Below are 20,829 nucleotides of genomic sequence, written 5' to 3'. Positions count from 1 at the left end.
GGTTGACTCTTCAAGTAAAGAAATAATGTCATTTTGATATTGATTTTCATGTTACAAATCTTTGCAAAAAGAGAGTTTTGCCTTTGCATTATAGGTAGAATACTTACGATAGAGATAGAGAACACGGATGTTGATGTTGAAAACGATGCAGATTATGACGAGGCTAAGAAAACTCTAATTCATTCTTCCTCCTAAGACAAATGCAATATGAGAATTGATATTTTCTAAGACTGAACAATACAAGAATGAGGTGGAGGTGTTGAAGTTGGACTGGGGTGGACAAAGTCAGAAGTCACATGACACCAGGTTATAACCTAACAAGTTTATTTGAAATCACAAGCTTTTGAGGCATTGCTCCTTTGTTAGGTGAAGGAGCAGTGCTATGAAAGCTTGTGATTTCAAAGAAACCTGTTGAACTGTAACCTGGTGTCATGCGACTTCTGACTTAAGAATGAATGTGTAGATGCTTTTTCAGCACAGTTAAGTCAACCTGCAGGTCAACGTCAACTGTATTTATTGAAATTGGTAGGAATTAGCTCTGCACTGTATTTTTTGTCCAGTAAAGGACTGAAAATGCTGTATATATGATAACCTAAATTATTAATTTGTGTTTCAGTCATTAACCTATTCAAAAGCACATGTGTAACATAAGTGCTGCAAGTCTATTATCTTCGAAATTCAGCCATTGAAGACTCCACAATAAGCAACAAGTTTCTAAAACAAAATGGACTGCAGATTTGCAGGAGCTGGTGCATATTTATCCACTGCATGAGAAAGGTGTCTATACATTCATGCATTGGTAATAAACCAATGATAGTATTTTGTTTCCAATGGCTCCCAATCTAAGTTATGTCAAAATCAACACAAAAACCTTTTGCAACCATATTAGCAAAAAGTGTGTTTTTAAGAGCAATATTAACCACTCAATACTACCAATGGTTGCATACATAAAAACAGAAATATGGCAGACGCATTGAATGATTACTTTGTATCTATGTTTACACTCAAGAATGAAGATAGTATGTTGGATGAATAGCCTAACCAAAGAGGCTATTAGAAAAGCATCTATTGAGCAGATGTGAAAATGTCATCAGAGGTTTGACACGTGGTTCACCACCTCACACAACCCCCATCCCGCCCACCCCCAACCCCCTTGAGGATCCATATCATTTCAATTCATTTGTTAACAAACTAGTTAACCACTTAAACAACAATCCATTTCCCCCCTCCCAAAAAATGAAACACGTACAGGGTTTTTGTGGACCAAAGCGTATATATATTGGTGTATAACGGATACATATCATGACGAGTGAAGGGAATTTGTAGGCAATCTGTCCTTCATTCCACACGCTATAGGAGAACACCAAAATGTTTCAAATTTAAGAGATACACATATATGAATGATAGTCTGGACTGACCTACTTAATATTGGCCCAAAAATTGCTACAGCAGGCCAGCGAAGGGTGACCAGTGTCGGACAGATTAAACAAACTGTTTAATATTGAGGTATTGGTATGTTTGTTGCTAGAAGTGGGAGATGGAAACAATGTGGTGCCCTTTATAAGTTGTCAGGGATCTGAATGACCAGGCCAGGAAACTGAGTATTTCCTTAATTAATTAGTTTAAAGCATATTATTTCTGTTCGTAAAGAACCAGGGTCCTTAATATATATTATAATTTCTAGCATACATATGTTGTTGCACTGCAAACCCTATTAACAATATTATGCATTTAATCACTCCCTTGAAATTGCTGTTGAATTTACTCATTAATAAAAACAAGTGATATCACCCCACTGCTACTTTGTCAGCAATTTTTGAGACTATACTCTGAGCCACAATTAATCTAGCTTACAATGTGCAGTAAATAAAACATACATTATTTTTTAATTTGTTCGTGGGATGTGGGTGTCTCTAGCTGGGCCAGCATTTATTGTCCATCCCTTGTTGCCCTGGAATAGGTACTGCTGAGATGTCTTGACCCACTGCAGTCTGTGTGTTGCATGTTGACCCACAAAACTGTTAAGGAGAAAGCTCCTGGATCCTGCCTCAATAACAATGAAAGATGGTAATATATTGCCAATTCAGAAAATATGTAGGTGGGAAAGGAATTTGCAGGCGATGATGTTTCCATGTATCTGCTGCCTTGTCCTGCTGTATGGTAGTGGTCTTAGAAGATGCTATCTGAGAAGCCTTGGAGAATCTCTACAGTCTGTCATGTAGAGGGTACATGCTACTATTTAAAGTCAGTGGTGGAGGAGGGCCTGGATGTTGGTGTGGTATCAGTCAAGCAGACTGAGTGGTCCCAGTTGGCATCAAGCTTCTTGAATGATGTCAAGGCTGCACTCGTCTGGGCTAGAGGGGACTATTCCATTACACTCATGACATGTGCCTTGTTGATGGTGGACAGAGTTTGGAGAATCAGGAGGCGGTGAATTCCAGATGTGATGTTTAAATTCTTTCTGTCCGGAAACGTTGATTGCATGGCACTTGTCTGGCACAAGTATTAGTTGCCACTTGCCATTGTACTGCACTTGTTGCATTTAGACATAGACTACTTCAGTATCAGAGGAGTCACAAATGATGCTAAATATTGAGCAATTATCAGCAAACATCCCCACGTCTGACCTGGGAAGGAAGGAACATCATTGAAGCAGCTGGAGATTGTTTGGTCAAAGATACTACCTTGAGGAACTCCTGCAGAGATGTCCTGAAACTGAGATGTCTGGCCTCCAAAAACCACAACCATGACTCCAACCAGTCAGAGAGTATTTTCCTGATTCGCGTTGACTCCAGTTTTATTCAGCCTTCTTGATGCCACGCCTGGCCTTGGAGTTATCAATTAGAATGTGCCCTTGAAACAGCGATAAAATTATTCTTAACCTTCCCTTCAAGGTCCACACGAGATGGTAACAGCACAAGGTACATAATCATCAGAGTGATAATTGGCTGCTTCAGAATATCCCCAGAGTTCTTGCACCACAGGAAATGAAGAACCAATTTTCTGTGTATTCGAGACAAAATCATTGTTTGAGGAATTGCATTCTAATTTTGATTTGCATTCTATCCTAATTGATAAAATAATAAGAAAATAACAGTGCAATTCAAGTATTAGAAAGCAATTGTGCTTTTGAGTATTTTATGTCTCGAGCTGTAAATGGTGCATATATTAGTAATAATTACATTAAGATCTTAATTATTAGTTGGGATCTGATTAAGGAAAGTATGGAGGTTTTTAATAATAAACAGATATGCTGTTCTTCCAGCTTGCACTGAGTCTCAATGGAGGACTGCAGCAGACCTGAGACAGAAATGCTAACCAGGGAGCATGGTGGTGTGGTAACTAAGTGGAAGCTCCTGATCATTGTTTTTTGTGTTTTCCAGCCTTCCATTTCATAAGGTAATTTCTTTGCAGTCAACTCTGTTTAATCATTATCTGATGTGGCTCATGTGACCCACCCTGGCACAGGAGTTTGTTTGCTGTAGATGACAACAGTGAGTTGGGAAGGTGCAGGATTTCCCTGCCTTTGTTTTCTTTGGGTTCTTTGCCAGTTAATCTGTACATTTCACTTAATCTTCTCCAGGGCATCTCCAGTCAGTCAGGTTCCAGGGGTGACCATCTTCCAGTTTGTCTATGTCAGGGTTAATGTCTAACTTGTAGGTGTCCTTGTATAGGTATCCAATAGTTTGATGTCCAGTAACTATTTCACTGTGCAGAAAGTTTGAGAATATAGCCCTCAACCATTTGATAAAAATTGTCTGAGCCAGCAACAGCAGTGCTGGCTTAGTAACGCATGTGTATTGATTGAGAGTATACATGCATAGTGACTCTATGTGTATCTCTGCCAGGTAAGGCTAAACTGTTTTCTTCAAAAACTGAAATGTAGATATCTCCAGAGAGCAACTGAAGGCATGTGATAATAGCAGAGGGAAGAATATGCAGAAAGAATGTGTGTTAAACAGAACTGTCTTTGACCCTATTGTGGGCCATCCCTTCACAACTGTCCTTAAACAATCACATTGAGTAGCTTTGGTGGGCAGCCTGTCTTCTCGAGCAAAATAAAAACCAAAAGAACTGCAGATGTTGTAAGTCAGGAACAAAAGCAAGTTGCTTAAAAAGCTCAGCATGTCTGGCAGCATCCGTGAAGGAGAAAACAGAGTTAACGTTTCGGGTCCAGTGACCCTTCCTCAGTTTTCTCTAGCAGCTTAAACAGATCATCTCTCCTCAAATGGTTGAATGTCTTGGTGAGATCAATGAAAGTAGTGGACGGCATTCTTTGTTCAGTTGGTGGATGAAGAGGATTGTAGATTTTAAAACCACGTTAGAAAATGGAATTGATCTGCCATTCTACACAAAGGAAAAAAAATATTTTTGACATGGTGTTCGACAGGGTAATGGCAGTAGTTAATGTGATCACTGTCGTCGCCTTGTTCTTGAACAGGGACTGAGCTGTCTAATTAGGCATATCATGAGGCACTGTGCCTTGCCTTGTGCAGAGGTATATCTGGTCATGCTGCTCCAGGTGCTGGTTTCCTTGTGCTGGATGAGTTCAGATAGACTAGCATCAGCATCTGGAGCTTTGCCAGTAGTAAGAGAGTCAATAACTTTGCCAATATCTCTCAGCTATTCTGTGACAGACAAACTCTGCAAGCATAAGGTCGCCATGTCCTCCCCAGTATATAGGGTACTGTTTCACTCATATAAAAACAAAAAGTGCTAGAAGTTACTCAGATTCGGAAGCATTTATGGACACAGCAGCAGAGTTAGTGTTTTGAGTCTGGTATGACAGTTTCAGAATTGAAAGGAGTTTTAAAATGATGCTTTTTAAAGCTGTTGACAGGGAGGGGATAGGAATGAATGGGATTGTAAGGGTGTTCACAGCAAAAGACAAAGGGAATGCGAATGGAGGTGAAGCAGTGGTAATGATGTAAAATGGGTGTAAATAAAGGTTCTACTTTACTGAGGAAAGTCAGCAACATAGAAGGGTGTGGGGAGTGCAAGAAAATTGAGGATTGAATTCGCGTTTTTAATTTATGGAAGTCTTAAATCTCAGAAGTCATACCAGTTTCAATGTTAACTTTGTTTCAATAAATACAAAACAATAATATTTAATTTGGGCAGTGGATCTGCTGGGGTGCCAGTTCACAATTTCTGGCCAACTAGGCAGAAGCCTCTTGTTCTGTTGACTGAGGTTATTTTTCTGTTTGACTACTGTGTGCTCGACTGCTAAGTGTTGTTCCTTATTAACCCTTCTTCACCACTACCCCTGTAATATAGTCATTCTCACCTCTGACCTTTGGCTTACCCATGCATTAGCCAGCACTGATTCTTGATTCCGGTTCTGAGGAAGGGTCACCGAACCCAAAACGTTAACTCTGTTTTCTCCTTCACAGATGCTGCCAGACCTGCTGAGCCTTTCCAGCAACTTTGTTTTTGTTCCTGATTCTTGATTGGTTTCTTAAGCATGATGGTCACCTCACTCATATCGCTTCCAATTCCTAACTGAAAAATGTCAGGGATGCATGAACGTCCTTCCTTGAAAGGTTTCAGAAATGATTTATATGGATGTTGCCAACATTGAAGGGTTTGAGCTTTAGGGAGAGGCTAAATAGACTGGGCCTTTTCTCCCCTGGAGTGTCCAAGGTTGAGGGGAGACTTTATAAAGGTTTATAAAATCATGAGGGGCATGGATAGGATGAATAGCCAAGGCCTTTTTCCAGGAATGGGGGGAGTCCAAAACTAAAGGGTTTAAGGTGAGAGGGGAAAGATTTAAAAGGGACTTGAGGGATAACTTGTTCATGCAGAGGGTGGTATGTATATGGAATGAGCTACCAGAGGAGGTGGTGGAGGCTGGTACAATTACACATTTAAAAAGCATCTGGATGGATGCATGAATAGGACAAGTTTAGAGGTATATTGGCCAAATGCTGGCAAATGGCACCAAATCTGTTTAAGATATCTGTTTTTGATTAAGGAATACATTACTGCTATAATTAGGGAATATATTTCTAAAAAATCACGCAGTGAAAAATTACAAATAAGAAAGGAAAGATCACTTTGATGGGATTGCACTTTAGGTCCCCCAACAGTAAGAGGGAAATTGAGAAACAAATATGTAGGAAGATCTCTGATATATGTAAGCAAAATAAGATTATAATAATGGGGGATATTGACCGGGCCTGCTATAATGTTAAAAGTTTGTATGGTGAAGAATTTGTCAAAAGAGTTCAAGAAAATTTTCTTTATCGGTACGTGGATACTCCTACTAGTGAAGGAACAAGTCTAGAACTTCTTTTGGGCAATAAGGCAGGGCAGGTGACTGAAGTAAAAGTAAGGGAGCACTTTGTGTATAGCGATCATAATTCTATTAGTTGCAAATTTGTTACAGAAAAGGATAAGCCTTCCATAAAAGTCAAAGCTTTCAATTGGAATAAGGCAAATTTTAATGGTTTGAAACAAGAGCTTTCAAAAGTTGATTGGAGTTCAAGGGTGTGACGATGAGAGTTCAGAGGCATTTTGTTCCTATTAGAGTGAAGGGTAAGGCTGGTAAAATTAAGAACAATAGATGAATAAAGATATTGAGGTTCTAGTCAAGAATAAAAGAAAATCTTATTTTAGATATAGACAACTTGGTTTAATTCACTCTCTTAATCAATATAAAGAGTATGGGGCATTCTTAAGGGACAAATTAGGAAGCTAAAGAGGGAATATGAGACAGCATGGGTGATCAGGTTAAGGATAATACAAAGGGATTCTACAAATACATTAAAACACAAAAGGGTAACTGGAGAGAGAGTAGACTTCTTTGTGTTGAACCTCAGGATATAGAAGAAATACTAAATAAATATTTCATGTCAGTTTTTACTGTGGAGAAGGTAATAGAGTCTAGATAATGCAGAGAAATAAACTTTGATGTTTTAAAAGCAGTTCACATTACAGAAGAGGAAGTTCGGAAGCCTGAGAGAATGTAAAGGTGGATAAATCTCAGGACCTGATCTAATGTATCTCCGGAATGGTGTGGGAAGTAAGGGAGGAAATTACGAAAACCCTTGCAGAAATATTTGCATCATCTGTAACTACGGATGAGGTGCTTGATGACTGAAGGGTGTCTTTATATTGTACCTTTGTTGAAGAAAGGTTGCCAGGAGAAACTGGGGATCTACAGACTTGAGTCTGACTGGATAAATTGTTGCAGGCGATTATAAAAGATAAACGATTTATGGACTTTTAGGGAGGCAGTAATTGATTAGGGATAATCAATATGGATTTGTTTGAGGGAAATCACATCTAACAAACTTGATTGAGCTTTTTGAGGAAGTTATCAAAAAGGTTGATGATGGCAGGGCAGTAGACATTGTTTATTTGGATTTTAGCAAAGCTTTTAACAAATTTCTGCATGGTAGACTAATTAGTGAAGTTAAGTCACATGGGATTCAGGATGAACTTGCCAATTAGATACATAATTGGCTTAATGGCAGGAGACAGAGAGTAATGGTGAAGGGTTGCTTTTCGGACCAGAGACCTGTGACCAGTGGTGTTCCGCAGGGATTGGTTTTGGGTCCTCTTTAGTTTGTCATTTATATAAATAATTTGGATGAGAACATAGGCATGGTTAGTAATTTTGTGAATGACATCAAAATTGGTAGCATAGTAGATAGTGTAGGAAGTTTTCTAAGATTACAGAGGGATCTTGATCAAATTTTCTGTATAAAAACTTACCTCGTGCTGCAGCAGCCTTCTTGCTTTCAGCAGTGGGAGTGGAGAGACTGCGAGCGAAGAAATAACTGAATATATTTGGGCATTGGCTAAAGTCGAAACACTACATGTGTAGTGTCTCCCACCCATCCTCCTCCTCTAACCAAAATAAAAGTCTGTGTGGAGGGTCTGTAAGGTCAGGCTTTTTTCAAATTCTTCTGACAATCCAGAGTAGAGGGAATGGAAGCTAGGGCAGTTGGATGCTCCTCTTGCAGGATGTGGGAGGTAAGGGTCACTGCTGGTTTCCCCTCTTATTTCACCTGCGAGAAGTGCAGCCAACTCCAGCTCCTCAAAAAACGTGTTAGGGAACTGCAGCTGGATGAACTCTGGATCATTTGGGAATTTGAAGGAGTGATAGAGAGGAGTTATAGGGAGGTGGTCACACCCAAGGTACAGGGAAAAGGTAGCTGGGTGACTGTCAGGAGGGGGAAAGGGAATAGGCAGAGAGTGCAGGGATCCCCTGTGGCCGTTCCCCTCAATAATAAGTATACAATTTTGGATCCTGTTGTGCTGGACGACCTACCAGGGGAAGGTCATAGTGGACAGGTCTCTGGCACTTAGGCTGGCCCTGTGGCATAGAAGGGAAGGGGGGAAGAATAGGAGAACAATTGTATTGGGGGATTCAATAGTAAGAGGCACAGACAGGCGGTTCTGTGAACACTAACAAAATGAACAGATGGTATCAGAGATAATGGGAACTGCAGATGCTGGAGAATTCCAAGATAATAAAATGTGAGGCTGGATGAACACAGCAGGCCAAGCAGCATCTCAGGAGCACAAAAGCTGACGTTTCGGGCCTAGACCCTTCATCAGAGAGGAACAGATGGTATGTTGCCTCTTGGTTGCCAGGGTCCACGATGTCGCGAATTGTGCCTTCAAGATCCTTAAGGGGAGGGAAAGCAAACAGCAGTCATGGTACACAAGGACATAGGTAGAAAATGGACTGATAATGTGAAAAATGAGTACAGGAAGTTAGGTTGGAAGCTGAAGTCCAGGACAAACAGGGTAGTTATCTCTGGATTACTACCAGTGCCACGTGATAACGAGGTAAGAAATAGGGAGAGAGTGCAGCTAAACACGTGGCTCGAGGGCTGGTGTAGGAGTGAGGGCTTTCATCATTGGAATACATTCTGGGGAAGGTGCGACCTGTACAGGAAGGACAGGTTGCACCTGATACCGGAAGGGCACAAGTATCCTGGGAGGGTGGTTTGCTCAAGCTATACTGGTTTAAACTAAATTGGCAGCGGGTGGGGAACTGGACTTGTAATTCGTATTCAGCCTTCCAACAGACACAACAGTGAGTGAGGTTGTTAATAAAGAAATGTGGTTGGTGGAGCATAATTGTGGACACAGAGATGGTTTGAACAGTGTATATTTCAATGCTAGATGTATCAGAAATAAGGCGGATGAACTTAGAGCATGGGTCAATACATGAAATTATGATGTTTTGGCCATTACCAGAAACTTGAGTAACTCAGGGACAGGAATGGTTGTTGAAAGTTCTGGGATTTAGATGCTTTAAAAAAAATAGGGAGGGTTGTAAAAGAGGCAGGGGAGTGACATTCCTAGTCAGGGCTAGTATAGCAGCTACTGAAAGGCAGTTTGAGAATGATATGTCTACAGAGTCAGTTTGGGTTGAGGTCAGGAACAAGAAAGGAGCAGTGATAATGGGAACTGCAGATGCTGGAGAATGCAAGATAACAAAGTGTGGAGCTGGATGAACACAGCGGGCCAAGCAGCATCTCAGGACCACAAAAGCTGACATTTTGGGCCTAGACCCTTCATCAGAGAGGATCTCTGAAGGGTCTAGGCCCGAAATGTCAGCTTTTGTGGTCCTGAGATGCTGCTTGGCCTGCTGTGTTCATCCAGCTCCACACTTCCTTAACAAGAAAGGAGCAGTCACTTTGGGGGTTTTTACAGACCCCCAAATAGTTGCAGAGAAGTGGAGGAGTGGATTGGGAGGCAGATACTGAAAAGGTGGAGAAGTCACAGGGTTGTAGACATGGGTGACTTCAATTTTCCACTATATTGATTCGAAACTTTTTAGTTGTAATAGTTCAGATGGAGCAGATTTCGTCCAGTGTGTTCAAGAAGGATTCCTGACACAGTATGTAGATAGACCAACACGAGAGGCCACTTTGGATTTGGTGCTTGGCAATGAACCGGGCCAAATGTTAGACCTGTTGGTAGGAGAGCATTTTGGCAGTAGCGATCATAACTCTGTTACTTTTACAATTGTCATGGAAAAGGATAGGTATGTACAGCAGGATAAGGTTTATAATTCTGTTAAGCAAGAACTGGGTAACATAAAATGGGAACAGATGCTGCTAGGGAACAGCACAATAGAAATGTGGAGATTGTTTAAGGAATGCATACTGCATGTGATTGATATGTTTGTCCCTAGCAGGCAGGGAAGATGTGGTCGAGTGAGGGAGCCTTGGTTCTCGAGAGAGGTCGAACAACTAGTTAAGAGGTAAAAGGATCCTTATATAAGATTCTGGAAACAAGGATTGGAAGATGCTCTAGAGGGATACAAGTTAGCCAGGAAAGAGCTGAGGGAAAGGCTTAGGAGAACTATACGGGGGCATGAGAAAAACTTGGCAGATAGGATCAAGGAAAACTCCAAGGCTTTTTACACGTACATGAGGAATAAGAGAATGACCAGAGAAAGGGTAGGGCCGATCAAGGATTGTAAAGGGAATTTGTGCACGGAGCCTAAAGAGATAGGAGAGGTCCTTAATGAATACCTTTCTTCGGTATTCACAACTGAGAGGGACCTAATTATGGGGAACAACAGTGAGAAACAAGCTGATAGGCTAGAGGAGGTCGCTGTTAGTAAGGAAGATGTACTAGGAATTTTGAGGAACTTGAGGATCGGTAAGTCCCCTGGGCCTGATGGCATTTATCCAAGGATTCTAAGGGAAGTGAGGGAAGAGATCACAGGGTCTTTGGCAATGATCTTTTCATCCTCACTGTACACGGGTATAGTGCCGGAAGTTTGGAGAATGGCAAATGTCATTCCCTCGTTTTAAAAAAAAGGAAATAGGAATAACCCCGGAAATTACATGTCAGTTAGTCTTACTTCAGTGGTGGGCAAATTATTGGCTCTGAGAGATAGGATTTATGATCAATTGGATAGGCACAGTTTGATTTGTGATGGTCAGCATGTATTTGTGAGGGCTAGGTCATGCCTCACAAACCTTACTGAATTCTTTGAAGAGGTGACCAAACATGTGGATGAAGGTAGAGCAGTGGATGTGGTATACGTGGATTTAAGCAAGGCGTTTGATAATGTTCCCCATGGTAGGCTCATGCAGAAAATAAGAAGGCCTGGGTTAGGGGGAAATGTGGCAGATTGGATTCAGAATTGGCTGACCCTGAGAAGACAAAGGGTGGTAGTGGAGGGAAAATATTCAACATAGTGCTCATTTACAAGTGGTGTACAGCAAGGATCTGTTCTGGGTCCTCTTCTGTTTATGATTTTTTTAAATGATTTGGATGTAGGAGTGGAAGGGTGGATTAGCAAGTTCATGGACAATACAAAGGTGGGTCAAGTTATAGATAGAACAGCCCTCTGCACTAAGTTACAAAGGGACATTGATAGGATGCAGAGCTGAACTGAGAAGTGGCAGATGGAGATTAACTCTGAAAGGTGCGAGGTGATTCAGTTTGGAAGGACAAACTTGAAAGCAGAATACAGAGTTAATGGAAAGATTCTTGGCAGTATGGAGGAGCAGAGGGATCTCTAGGTTCGTGCCCACAGTTCCCTGAAAGCTGCCACCCAGGTGGATAGAGTTGTTAAGAAGGTATATGGTGTGTTAGCTTTCATTAATGGAGGGATTGAGTTCAAGAGCCGTAAGTTATGCTCCAGCTATACAAAACCTGGTTCGGTCACATCTGGAGTATTGTGTGCAGTTCTGGTTGACTCATTACAGGAAAGATGTGCAAGTGTTGGAAAAGGTGCACAGGAGATTTGCCAGAATGTTGCCTGGAATGGAAGAAGGTCTTACGAGGAAAGGTTGAGAGAGCTAGGGCTTTTCTCATTAGAAAGATGAAGGATGAGAGGTGACTTGGTGGAGGTGTACAAAATGATCTGAGGTACATATAAGAGTGGGCAGCCAGAGACTTTTTCCTAGCATGGAGATAGCTATTATGAGGGGACATAGTTTTAAAGCGAGTGGAGGTAGGTATAGGGGAGACATCAGAGGTAGGTTCTTCACTCAGAGAGTGAAAGGGGCGTGAAATGCATTGCCGGAGACGGTAGTGGAGTCGGGGTGGTGGGGGTGGGGGGGGGGGGGGGGGGGCATTTAAGCGGCTATTAGATAGGCACAGGGATGATCGTGAAGGTAGGGGTGGAGGTTAGATTGACCTTTTAGGTTTGTGGTAAAAGTTCAGCACAACTATCTAAATGAGTCAATGGTCTGAAAAATAGCAGATGGAGGTCAAGCTGGTTAAATGCGAGATATTTGCATTTTGGTACAACAAACAAGGGTGGGGCTTGTACAATTAATGTTAGGGCCTTGGGTAGGGTTGTAGAACAGAGGGAACTAGAGGTGCAGGTACATAATTCTTTGAAGTTTGTGTCACATGAGATAGTTTAGTTTGGGATTATGTTGGGTATGGACTGGTTGAACCAAAGGTTTCAGTGCTGTATAACTTTGACATTTACAGCTTTATCCTGTTAATTTACTTACTTTGTACGTCATCCCTAGGGCCCCTGTCATGTAGAGGTAGTGTCCCTTTATCTGGAACAGGAGACCTGAGTTCAAGTTGTTACCCATTTGAGGTGTGTAATAACCTCTCTGAACAGGTTTATGAGAAAATATCTATGATTAATTAATCTAAAATATTGAAATACCACAAAAGTACTTTGTATTTGTTTTGAGGGTGTGTGGTATCAGATTGGGATGATTAACATATGCCTAACTGGGGTAGGACGGTGTGTGGGTCACATTACCAAAAGTCAGACTTTATCACTATATCACATCTGTACAGCCTAGGTTGTCTAAGACATCATAAGACAAAGCTGATTACAGAACTTGATCTATAATGTATTACATTAGAATTTATATAGGTCTGGTAGATATTTAAAAAAAACTAAGCCAATATGAAACTGAAGCTATTTCACTTGAAAATAAAATCAAAATACTAAAGCAGTTGAAGCTTTGAAATTTTAAAAAATGCAAAAGAACCCCAGCAGATCTGGCAGCATCTTTGGAGAGACTGATAGAGTTAGCATTACAATTCTGATGATTTTTTAAAATTTAGCATCCTCATGAACATCTGTTTGTCTCACAATATTTGCTTATTTGGAACTGAGGCAATGTGCCACATTGCAAAATCCTTTACTCCTGGATTTTCCCTTGTCCCAGTCCAAGGAATTTGGTAGAGCCTTACGCAGTTCCTAAATTTAATAGCTACAGCATGCTCATCACTGATGTGCTATACGACAGCATCGCAGTGACTCTACATTGTATGACAACGTGTGCAACGGAAGTTCACACGCCCCTGATTTCTATTTCACAAACATTCAGTGAGCTTCTGTCTCCAAAACAGATCTATTACTGAAACAGAGAACTATATTGCTGGCCTGCCTAGAATATAGATTCTCCTCTATTTTGAGGTAGCGACAACGGCGTGATGGAGAGCAGTGGGCGAATGGGAGGAAGTCACTTACTTGTCTAGTCAAATAGATGGAAGAAATGAGAAAAAGATATTGTTTCTCATAATTATAAAATGTCTTGAGTAACACCTACTGGCATTATGTAAATGGATTCAGAAACAATGTTCCACTGCTGGTTTCAAGAGGATAGTATCTGTGACTAGGCGTGCCTGAATGTATTTAGTTACTCAAACTCAAAAGCTATTCATGTGACCATGTCAAGAATTATGCTGCCATCTTGTGGTTGAAAGTTTGATCTGTGAATAAGTAGAGCCTGGTAGAATGAAAAAAGAGATTCCAAATTGTTAAATGCATTACAAGTTTCAAAAACAGTATAAAACAAAATTGAAATTCTCAACTTCTCAAAATGTACTTTTCAGTTTTGTAAATAGTTTGGATTTTCAATTTCTCAATGGTTAGTTTAAGAATATGTTTTCTTTCCAGATTTGTTTAAATAGCTGGGAAGAAGTTACAAAGTTATCCCTTAGTATGCATTCAAATAACAATAGTTAATACATACTTGTACTTTCATGGATTTTGCTAAAGATCATAAATGTGATGCGAGGCTGCTTCCATGGTACGGGAGTATCTTAACTTTCTGAAATTATACGATTGCAACGCAAGATAATGTATGTCAAATATAAGACTCAAAGTAAATTAAGAACATTTCATAAAAGTTCATCATTCATTAAAATTAAGAAAAAAATACATAATTGCTCATTGGAGAACAAACCCCAACTCTTTGTATCACCCACCTGGGACTGAGATGATGCATTTCTTAGAGTGTGAGACTCTCTGGAATTGTCTACTACAGGAAGCTCTACATTTTCAGTCATTGAATATATTCAAGGCAGACGATGAATAAATTTTTGGGTACTGAAAGTAGCAGCAGATCAACGTTGCGGCTAAACGGCCTACTCCTCCTCTTTCTTTAAATGTTGTACTTCTGACCCTCCCCAGGTCACATCTTTGTAGTAAATTGACCACATGTCTGGAAGTATCCTCTGCCACTCTAGGAAATCAGTTCAAATTCTGCTGCTGGACCAGTAGCAAGTTAGAACTAATTTTGTATATTTTTTTCTTTCAGGACAACACAGCACCATGGCTAACTGCAATGGAAAGTCTGGTGAAGATCCAGGACTCCAATCCGATCATGTGATTTTATTCCAACAGCTATGTTCAAATGTCTCCATCCCCCGGGTCCAATGAGTTTTATCGATAATGCTAAATTACCCCTTTCTTCCCAGTTGTCCTTTACCCATTCCATTTGCAGTCTGAAACAGCTTAAAAACCTGAGAATATTAGCCTTGATCCAAGTATCAAAATGAATACAAGTGTAATTGGTTTTAGGGTTTTTTTCTTCTTCCTGATGGATGAGGTAGGGAGTGGGGTTTGCAAGTGAGGTGTGTGATCAAGAGCAAATTGAGGCTTCGAGGCTTAAAAATTCGGGCTCCATCGTACTCATTTCACAGAACTAGCTTGTTCAGTTTCCACTGTGGCAAGAACAAAGCTGCCTGTCTTAACGTAGAATCATGGTTTAGAATCATAGACAGTGTTTTCCAAACACTAATCACTTGCTGCATTAATAGGTTTCTCTCTTACTTTGATTCTATCCTCTTGTTTTTGATTCTTTCATCAACAGGAACCGGTCTCTGTATGCTCTTTGTCAAGAGTCAAGATTTTGAACACTTTTGCAATATTGCCTTTCAACATTCTCTCAAGAACCTGAACTTCTCCAATCTATATTTGTAATTGAAGTCCTTTATCTCTCAAACCATTCTTGTAAATGTTTCCTGCATCTTCTCTAAAGAATTTGAGTGCTTTTAAAAGTGCGGTGCCAAAAATTTGACAATAGTCCAGATGTATCTGAATCAGTTTTGTAAAATGTCTGTGTTCCACCCTATACTAATGTTTACTGTGTGCCTCTCTGTGTAGGCCAGAATCCCAACGGTCTTGTTGGTCACTTACCCAAGCTGCCCTCATGTCCCGTCAATGCTCATTCTTTCTTTCAAAATGCATCACTTTCTCTGTATTAAATTTCATCTGCCACATGCCAGTCCATTTCTCTTGGAAGGCTATCTTATATGTTCATAATTCAGAATATGTACAAATTTTTTCACATCCATGATTGAAATGTTGTCCCTTCATATAGATCAAAGAAAAGCAGTGGTCAGAATACTAATTCTTAGGAACCCCACTATAAGCTTCCTTTAATTCAAAAACTGAACAGTACTAGTTATTGGTTAATGTGTCTCAGTTAACTTCATAGCCACACTGCCACTGTCCCTTTCGTTTCATTTGTTTTAAACTTTGTTGATCGTCACTTTACCAAACACCTTTTACAATTCAACTTCATTTACCTCATCAAAAATTTGTTAGTTGAATACAATTAGCTCTTAACTGATCTGCATTAACTTTCCTTTGATTTTTGGCAGCGGTTATTTCTAAAAAGTTTTCTCACCACTGAAGTTAAATTGACTGCTCTATTGCTGTATATAATTTTACACCCTCTGAACAAGTGTGCAACATTTGCAATTCTCCAGTACTTTTGCAACAGCCATGTAACCAAGGAAGATCAAAGATTTTGGCTAGCATCTCCACCCTACTTCCTGCCAGCTTCAGATACACCACCTTCAGTTCTAGATACAGGCAGTCCCTGGAATGCAAATGGATTTCACTCTGCAGTCCCTTGTTGTACACAAGTTTAAACTGCAGAACCATGTAAAGCAGCTGTGCATTAGTTGCAGGAAATGTCTGCATGTCACAGGGTGGCACAGTGGCTCCATGGTGTAAACTATTGCCTCACAACTCCAGGGACCCAGGTTCAATATCACCCGTGGGTGATTATCTATATGTAGTTTGCATGTTCTCCCCTTCACTGTGTGTTTCCTCCCACAGTCCAAACATGTGTAGATTTGGTGAATTGCCCTTGGGACATATGGAGTTACAGGAATAGGATGAATGGTTTTGGGGGTGGGGGGTGGTGTGTGTGGGGTGTTAGGTCAGGGGCGATCAATGGGCTAAATGGTCTCTCCAATCTAGGGATTCTATGATCTTTAAAATTACACCCTTGTATGGGGTTGCATATTTAAGCCAAACATTCATAAGCTGGGGGACACCCATTCTTATTTATACCTTTACACTACTGCCATACACCAGTAGTGTTTATTTTTCCCAGCACCCATGTTGTGTGTGGGTAGGTGCAGGACACAGTGAAAAACAGCCGTTGTGTAAATAATTAATATTCCACCACTAGGAAAACATTTACATCAGCACATGGATGATAGTATAAGGTAGGGTTGGAGGTTAGGTAGACCTTAGGTTTAGGGTACAAGTTTGGCACAACATCATGGGCCAAAGGGCCTGTACTATACAGTACAGGCCTGATGTCCTATGTACAGGGCCAAGACACCAGTGACAAACAAAGTCCTGTGAGGGGCCACCACATTCTTAACTTCAAGGGAAGTCCAAATCACATTATTCTATAAATCAGTATTCTTTTATGTTATAACTACTTTTGCCCTTTTACCCTAATTTTGCAGCAGCACCTTCCTTGGTATAAAACAGGTGAAAAGTACTGATTTAATGTCTTAGTCATGTCCTCTGACCCAATGCATAAATCTCCTTTCACTTTAGGGTATATTAAAAAGGAAGCCTTCATTACTGGCTTCTAGTCTCTTCTCTCACTTCCTTTTGCTTATTTATTTTTTCACTTCCTTTCTGAATTTTCTAGATTTAGTTTGATTCATAATCATTTTATTATCAGACATCTGTTATTTTCATTTCACTTTTCCAACCAGGAATCCATGGTTTAGTTTGTCCTACTATTTCTCCCTGTGGGAATATTTCTCAACTGTGTTCTCTTTAAAGGACAGCTCTTTGCTCTGTTTCATCTGCCAACTTTCGATTCCAATCTACCTAGGCCACCAATCACTGAACACACGAATAGGTGGCAACCTATCAATAATTAAGATTTATCAGCAGCTGTGTGGAGCTTGCTAGCTTCATGGAAATAAGGACAAATTTCAGACAGTTTGGGTCTCAATGTTAAGGTACCTATTGAAACTGGTGTCCTCGTCCTTTCCCCTCAGTTTGGACTTGCACATTTTTGGGCACATGTCTGTTATTCAAAAACAGCATTCCTTCTCCTGGATGTATTATGAGCACAAAAATAAAACACTGGCATGAATAGTGGAAACAGCCTCTTTATTCAACAAAAAGATTCAAAGCAGTTGAAGGCTTTTACAGTACAGGTGTCAATATAATGTTTAATACATAAGCTAAATATCAGCTTTCATAGACTTATTCCATTTGTGGTGATACAATCACAATGGGGTGCAAGAATCAGGCACTTAATACAACCAAATCTGTAAACGAACGTGTGATCAAATGGGAAGAGGTATTGTGAACCTAATGCTAAGTGCCTGCCTGGTTTAAGTAGGGCAGTTAAACTTGCAAAAATTGTTTGATTCAATGCCAACTCTATACTGACCAAATTTCATTTCTCAGAGTGATTTGAGAGTTTCTACCCTTAGGAATCAGCACATTTGCTCAAACATTTCATGACCAATGCTTATTTGCTTACTGCTCTCATTGAAACATTCGAATATTACACCCCCGAGTTAACCACAGTAAAGGGTCATAGGCACTTAATAAAAGTTGCTGGTAATCCATAAATAACTAAAACTTAAGTGGCTTCATGTTTCAATCCAGAATATTCTCAGAATGTGCTTAATTTCTTTAAAAAAATGTTTGGTTGATTAGATGATAAATAATCTATTTTGAAGAACAGTTAGATTTGTGAATTATTTATAGCACTTCTGTCATCTTGAGGTATTTTCAGAAATGTATCCAATGGCCTTTTAAACGATCTAAGACTTGAGTTTGAGAGAGTAGGAACTGCAGATGCTGGAAAATCTGAGATAACAAAGGTACAGAGCTGGATGAACACAGCAGGCCAAGGAGCATCAGAGGAGCAGGAAAGCTGACGTTTCGGGCCTAGACCCTTCTTCAGAAAAGGGTTTGAAGAAGGGTCTAGGCCTCTGCACCTTATTATCTAAGACTGGAGTTTGGCAGCTTTATGAAGTATCAAAATTCAATCATTGATAATGTGCCCTATGTGAAACTATCTATTTAAGAACCATTTATTGCAGTTGCCAACACCTGCTCCCACCTATCAGCATCGAAGTCTTTCTTTCACAGATATGCTACTTGCATTACAAAATTGCCTTTGAGGAGCAATTGCACTTTGTTTAAGGACAAAATGCCACACGCAGATTCTGTCTTGATGATTTACAAATTAGCCTTTGCCTCTCCCAATATCTGCCAGCAAATAGTTAGGACAGAATTTAAGATGCTTCAAATCATATGAATGCTTGATTATATCATGGTATATCCTAAAAACACGTGCCAGTAAGATGTCAAAGTGTCAAGCTGGATGAACACAGCTGGCCAAGCGGCATCTCATTGTTTCAATATCAGTGAAGCCCATTACTTAAATACCAGCTTTAAGACCAGAAGAGAATTAAGTCTTTGGATACAGACTTAGACTTATATTTGAACAAGTTATCGTTAAATCATGTTCCCGGGATGGTTAAACTCCCCTAGTAGACAGTCAATGTATTTCCCTTCCTCCCTTCACTCCTGTCACATTTCCTTTTTTAAAAAAAATTAAAACAAAATGGAGGTTTATAAGCACATACAGGTTAAAACTTCAAATACTATATTCTAGGAAAAAATATGGTCAAGCAGTAATTGCAATTAAAGTGCTCCTTTAACAATAAGTTCTATGCTCAAATTTTACTATGAAGCCAGGAACTATATTTGAATGGTATGTTGTTTCTAACTGCTTTTAATATGAATCTAACAAAATTTAGAGAAACCTTATTTGAAGTTAGTTATTTTACAAAAAAAAAGCAAAAGTTGAAAAAAGAATGCTACAGAACTTTCATGCCCATTCTGCTCTTTGATTGATTGGGTTTCTGAACCTTATAGATGAGTAGAGATAGCATTCTTTTCTTGCAGTGCATAACGCCATTTTGGTCAGAAACATTTAAAGTAAAATTCTGTGAGCCTCTTAATGAAGACTCATGAGATCAAACTACTACTCTTGAACATGTGAAGTGATTTAAAAATTCCTGGACAACCTCTTCCATAGTCAGCATAATGTCAAACTAAGAATTGCTTTTAAAATAGGGTCTAATTCAGGAATTCAAGTGCTATATCAAAAATAACAAACTTCTTATCAGTAAGAACAGACTACTGACTTTTGAGTTGGTCACCATCACAATCCATATTTTTTACAATATATCACTTCCCTCTGCCAGTGACTACTAAAATAATTAAGCACAACTCATACAGTATGGAGCTTCAAAGACTCAACACTGTTGTTGATGAGAACAGAAATGTAAATTGACAACACATGAAAGAAACTGAATTTATATACAAGCTTTCACAACAACAGGACACGAAGTGTCTTATAGCCAGTTGAGTATTACTTTTGAAGCAGTCACTAATGCGGAAAAGCAATACAAAGAATTATGCTCTACCTTTTCACATTTATTGCAAAAGATTAAATACAGCTGTGCGATGAGATTACTATTTTGTGCCTATGCATTTGCCCTATCTCAGAAACAATGGAGTGTGGAGAGGGGAGAAATAATACTTTGTATTTTGAAACAAACTAATCTTTTAGTTCTATTAGTAATGGAATATGATTTAGTTTGGAATTCAAGTCTTAAAATGATATCTTAAATTTCTATAAATAAATAAATTTTCAAATGCTAGCCATTAAGAATGTCATGATGCACCACCACAACCACAAATAATAAGCAGATCACTTTGTCATTCATTAGAACTGAACAATTAAAATATCCCACATTTAAACCTAATTGTTTCTAAAAAGATCCCAGTGTTAATTCAGCAGCATACGCATTTAACTTCACAAACAGAAATCATAATTAAGATAACAAAAGTGACTAAAATCTTCCCCAGACTTGAATGTATTTATTAATCCTTAGTTTCTTTTCCTACTCCCTCTTTTACATAAAAGGCAAAAGTTGAACAAATCCAAGATACCATTCATGAGAATGGACATTCTATCTTAAAAAAAATCTCTCTGCAGCAAATGTGCGGATGCAAAATACACTTAAGCAGATTAATCATGGTACTATAATCATCCCATGTTATACATACTTTACCTTTTATCATTAGTTATTGTTTAGCACATGTAAAAAATATACTGAATATCATGATACTGGTTCATTTAGTAAATGGTCAATATTTAATAAATTCAGTACAGTAGATAATTATCAATCTTTTCACTTGACTAATACAACAAAACTGTACAAAAACAATTCAGGGATAGTAGGAACTGACAATGCTGGAGAATATGAGATAACATGGTGGAGAAC

Source organism: Stegostoma tigrinum, chromosome 1 (genome assembly GCF_030684315.1).
Source record: "Stegostoma tigrinum isolate sSteTig4 chromosome 1, sSteTig4.hap1, whole genome shotgun sequence".
NCBI lineage: Eukaryota > Metazoa > Chordata > Chondrichthyes > Orectolobiformes > Stegostomatidae > Stegostoma > Stegostoma tigrinum.
This window is presented reverse-complemented; position numbering follows the sequence as displayed.